The sequence below is a fragment of the Apium graveolens genome, chromosome 9, assembly GCF_009905375.1.
Source record: "Apium graveolens cultivar Ventura chromosome 9, ASM990537v1, whole genome shotgun sequence".
Lineage (NCBI taxonomy): Eukaryota > Viridiplantae > Streptophyta > Magnoliopsida > Apiales > Apiaceae > Apium > Apium graveolens.
The window spans coordinates 181,378,395-181,384,394 of NC_133655.1; positions in this window are offsets into that span (position 1 = coordinate 181,378,395).

Sequence of the window (6,000 nt, forward strand, 5' to 3'; positions counted from 1 at the left end):
GTTGAGTTTGTCAAGTCAAAACCTTGGAAAATGAGAGTTATAGTTTCTGCAGAAAAATCAGTATAGCACCCTGAGGTTTAGAGTGAGTTGTGACCATGTCATTGGTGTGAACTTTGAGGCCCAAGCTACCAGAAGTTATTATTGGGAGTATATAAAAGGTTTTAGGAGTTGGTTGGAGGATTGCATGTCATTTGGTTAGGTGCACAAGTAGAATCACAAAATCTGTCCAGCAGGGGACAGTTTTGTTGCAACTTAGAAATAGGGAGATTTGACCATGTCATGGGTAGGCCCTCATTAGGCCCAATTGGGCCTTAGTTAGAGGGTATGTCAGAGAAGTTTTTCCAACCATAGTTCATAGGATATGAGCTAGAACCATGTGTCACAAGTTAATTCAAGTCAGGGCATTTTCTGCCCAGAAAAACAGGGGAACCTTGGACTTTTAGCTTAGGCCCAACAAGGCCCAAACCAGACCCTTGAGCCACATCAAGTTTGTGAGATGCCCTTAGGTCAGGAGAGTCTTGTGTAAAAGTTTTGAAGAAAAACTTGTAGTTTAAGAGTGTCTAATGTACTCAAGAAACCATAGTTGTCATTCTGAAATTTGCACCAGTGAGCACTATCACTTATCACATAGTTTTAGAACACTTAGAAGTGAGTATTAGGTCGACAACCATAGTTGTAAGATAGTATAAAGTCAGTAGAGCAAAAGGCACAAGTGAGGGTCAATAGGTTTTGGATAATTTAGGAAAGGCACATCGAGTTAAGAAGCCGAAATTAGAAGACCTTGTCTAGTTTAGCGACCAAGAAACTTAAGTTGTGAGTCGAGATCATCCAAGCCTAGTGTTGCATTATGGTATATATGGTGTTATTTGGTGTTAATATATGATATGTGAATATGTGGCTATGTGTGTGCAATTGTAATTTAAAAGTGAATATAAATTAAGTGCATATAGGCCTAAGTGCCATCCGTGTTTAATTTCGGGTTGTAAATAGGTTAAGATGGTAAGAATATATTATAATGAGGATTATTATTATTTATGTAGGATCTCGAGACGAGGGAAAACTTGCCATAAAAGTCAAGTGAAGCTCCAGTTGCTCCCACCAGTCAGACCAGACCAACCTATCTCAAGGCAAGTGATTCAACTTGACCTTCGTATTTACTACAAATAGTTCTTATATATTGATGCAACTATCCTGAGTCATTTTGATATATTTAAATCAAGCGTATCTTATGTTTATCTTTGAATCATATAAAATGCCATGAACCCTCAAGTACTTATTGCAAATAGATCAAAAATCATACCATGCTAGTATACCAAAGTAATGGGGATGCCATGATAAAATAGAGAATTTGTTATAATACTTTATTGATCCTTTTGATTATCATGCTATTGATCCCTGAGAAATCTTGATATTGCACCCTGATGCTTTGATTCAACTCTTGAAATAACCTCGATAGAAACTTTATCTTGATACCTAAAAGCCAATCATTTCTTAAATTCATTCATGATTATTTGATAACCCTATCCTTACCCTAAAGATTGATACCCTGTTATATCTTGAGCTGATGATCACTTTCTTTATATTTTAACACCTCTATCCTATTGGAACCAGTGATGCTTATCTTCTTGATGTTCTAATACCTATACCTTGTCTACAACCATTGCTTTAAGCCTAGTTTGGCATTACTCTTTCATATTATCCAATAGCCTTGCTCAATTTCCTTGTCAAAGTTCTTGTTTATGGAAACCTCTCAATTACCCTAATATAGTAAAGTCTAGTGGATCATGGCCCTAAGATTTAGTGTCATATTTCCAGTGTTTCAAGTTGATCTATAATCCCTTGATAAAAATACAGTCAAAAGAGATTTTGTCATAAATCGGCATCAGTTTTTAAAATGATTAAAATGTGGATTTTTCAGTCCCAAAGGGGGATAAATGTTTTCTTTGAATGGTGGATCTGGACTGAGACGCGAGTCCTTTCCGCACTTATATTAGGCTTAAAAGTTGCCTAGGGATTCCCAATAATGTTTTAGAACCCAGCGAGGTTCGGGATTACTTCGCGGCTGATCACCGGCTGTAATCCGTAGCGTCATAAAATGATTTTGATTAAGACATGATTTTAAAATTGTTTTGATGCAAGCAAAATGATGCCATCTCACATAGTTTTTATCTCTCATTACCTTTGGTTATGTTTTTCCATTATCATTCTTAAAAGTATATCTCAATTTATGTTTTGTGTCGTACTGTTAGCACTTGTTGAGCATTTGGCTCACTTCTTGCTTTACCCTTATATTACAGCTAGTAGCTATGGTTAGATTCAAGCAGACTGCCCGTAAGACCTGTGATGCTGATGCTTATGTTCGAGCTCAGGTAGAATAAGTAATAATAGTTGTGTGAGGACTCGGTATTCTAAATCAGATGTAATAGTTGGTAGTGTTGGGCTGTTCCAAACCCTAAACTGTAAGATCTTGGATTTTGGTTGTATATTCTTCATTAAAAAGATGTAATAGCTATATTTATTTTGCTGTTTAAGTTGGGGGTGTGACAGCTTCAATTGCTAAGGATGCTAAGGTACGTCACTTACTGCATAGTGCCATTGATAATGTAATGTCAAATAGGGTAATTAACTGCAAGACTGCAAAGGAGATATGGGATACCTTGGAAATAAGGTGTTAGGGAAGTGATTCGATTAAGAAGAACAGGAAGACAATACTCACTCAATGGTATGAACACTTTGACTCAAAGGCTAATGAGTCATTGACTGATTTATATGATAGATTTGTCAAACTCTTGAACGATTTGTCACTGGTTGATAAGGAGTATGATCTTGAAGATTCAAACCTTAAAATCCTGTTAGCTCTTCCTGAAAGCTGGGATTTGAAGGCAACAACTATAAGAGACAACTATAATCTTGATGAAATGACTCTTGATGAAATTTATGAGATGCTCAAGACTCATGAACTTGAGATGGAACAAAGAAGCAAGAGGAAATGAGGAAAGTCAAGGACAATTGCTCTTAAGGCTGAAGAAGAATCCCCCAAGGTAACTACCTCAAGGAAAGGCAAGGGAAAAGCGCTCATCACAAAGTCTGATACTGAGTTATCAAGTTCTGATAGTGATGATGACTCAGAATCTGAAAGCTTACCTGAGACGGATGCTGATGAAGAGATGATGAAGCTGTGTGATCTTATGGTGAAAGGAAGCCCAAAGATTGCATAAAGGAAGTTCAGGAAGGGAAAGAAGTTTTCCAGGAAAGGTGCAAGTTCTAATAAGAAGAATTTCAGAAAATCTGAAGGCAAAGGAGGGAAGTCTGACAGAGGAGATTACACAAATGTCAAATGCTACAAGTATGGTGAGAAAGGCCACATATCTCCTGATTGCAAAAAAGTGAAGAATGACAAAGGCAAGGCTCTTGTCACAAAGAAGAAAAACTGGACATATACCTCAGATTCTGAAAGTGAGGAGAATTATGCCTTGATGGCAAATGCTGATATGGCAAGTGCTGAAAGCAGTTCTGAAGCTGCTGAGTTAAAGGTACCTCAAACTACTTATGCCTTTCATAATGATGATATTAATGAGTTGAGAAGATATCTTAAAACCATGTTCATTAGCTATAGAGATCAAACTTTAACATGTGAAAGATTAACTTCTGAAAATCTTGCTTGTAAAAAGCGGAATGATTATTTAGAAAAAGAGTTAGTCATGTTCCATCAACCTCAGAAAGATAGAGATGATGCTTTCTATGTTAGGGATGAATTACTTAAAATAAATGAATCTCTAAAAACTGAGTTAGAGAATGAAAGAGAGATTATCAGGACTTGGACTAACTCTGGCAGAACAACTCAGAATTTGTTAAGTAGTGGAAATTGGGAAGAGGGCTTAGGTTATGGAGATGATAAGAATGATAAAGGAACTGTAGAAATTAAGCCTATAGTTGTTAAACAAAAATCAAAGTTAAAACCTGTTAAGTTTGTAGCTGTAAAGTCTTATACTGAGAAATTAGAAGTTAAAAAGGAATTAACTTCTGACAAACTAAAACAGAAAAAGACAATTGAAGTAAACGTAGGCTTAATGACAAAGAAGCAGCTTAAGCATAAGCTGAAAGAATTTAAGAATGCAAACAAGGTAAAATCACCTAGGAAAAATAGGAATGGAAAGGAAGGTGTGAATAAAAGCAATGATTATAAGCCTGTTCCTGATGCTCCTAGAAAAACATGTCATAACTGTGGAAGTTCTAACCATCTGGCTTCTTTTTGCACGAAGAATAAGAACATAAACTCCTTACCTTCAAAGTCAGGAGTTAAGAGTCAGTCTGTTAGATATAAGCCACAAAATCCTTATTTTCATTATGGTAGTTTATGGCATTCCATCTATATTTGTAAGGAATATCATAGTTTGTACTATGATTATTATCAATTAAAACCTTCTTTAAAGAAAGTTAGCATTGTTCCTTCTAGTATAAGTTCTGATACAAAGTCTGATAGTGTAAATGCAGATAAGAAAAATGTTAACATAAACTCTGATGCTAAATCCGCTGCAAATGTTAACAAACTTAATAAGGCCACAGGATCCAAGCAAGTATGGATCCTTAAAACTAATCATTAGTGGTCGTTGTGATTGCAGGGCAACAGGAAAAACATCCTAGTTCTGGATAGTGGATGTTTAGGACATATGACTGGAAATAAAGCCCTGCTATCAGACTTTGTGGAAAAGGCTGGCCCAAGTGTTTCTTATGGAGATGGCAACATTGGAAAAACATTGGGATATGGCAATATCAATCTTGGGAATGTCATTATTAAAGAAGTAGCTCTGGTCTCGGGACTTAAACACAATCTGCTGAGTGTTAGTCAAATCTGTGACAGAGGTTATCATGTGGATTTCTTTGAAGAACACTGTGAAGTTGTAAGTAAATCTACAGGCAAAGTTGTTCTGCAAGGATACAGGCGTGGTAACATTTATGAAGCCAAGCTTTCAACAAGTACTGATGGTTCTCCAATCTGTCTGATGAGTAGAGCATCAATATTGAAGAAAGCTGGAAATGGCACAAGAAACTCTCTCATTTAAATTTCAACAATATAAATGAACTGGTCAAGAAAGATCTTGTGAGAGGACTGCCAAAGTCAGTATTTGCTTCTGATGGCCTTTGTGATTCTTGTCAGAAGGCTAAACAAAGGAAATCTTCATTCAAGACAAAGACAGAATCATCAATTCTCGAGCCTTATCACCTACTACATGTTGATCTATTTGGTCCAGTGAATGTCATGTCTATTGCAAAGAAGAAATATGTTATGGTCATAGTGGATGAGTTCACCAGATACACATGGGTGTATTTCTTGCACACTAAAAGTGAAACTCCATCAATCTTGATTAATCATGTCAAGCAACTGGATAAATTGGTCAAAGATTCTGTGAAGATAATAAGAAGTGATAATGGCACTGAGTTCAAGAATTTGATAATGGAAGAGTTCTGCAAAAACCATGGAATCAAGCAGGAATTTTCTGCTCCTGGAACTCCACAGCAAAATGGAGTTGTTGAAAGAAAGAATAGAACTCTTATTGAAGCTGCATGAACTATGCTTGATGAAGCAAAGCTACCAACCTATTTCTGGGCTGAAGCTATGCAGACTGCTTGTTTTACTCAGAATGCAACACTCATTAACAAGCATGGAAAGACACCATATGAGATGGTGAAGAAAAAGAAGCCAAATCTGAAGTATTTTCATGTATTTGGATGCAAGTGTTTTGTTCTTAAGACTCATCCTGAACAGCTATCCAAATTTGATCTAAAAGCTGATGAAGGTATCTTTGTTGGATATCCACTTTCCATAAAAGCCTTCAGAGTCTATAACTTGAGTACAAGGGTGGTCATGGAATCTATCAATGTCTCCTTTGATGATAAGAAGATTATTGGACTTGAAGATTTCAATGATCATGATCAGCTGAGATTTGAAAATGAAGACTTAAATTCTGATACTGAAAATCCTGAAAGTCTAAATCCTGA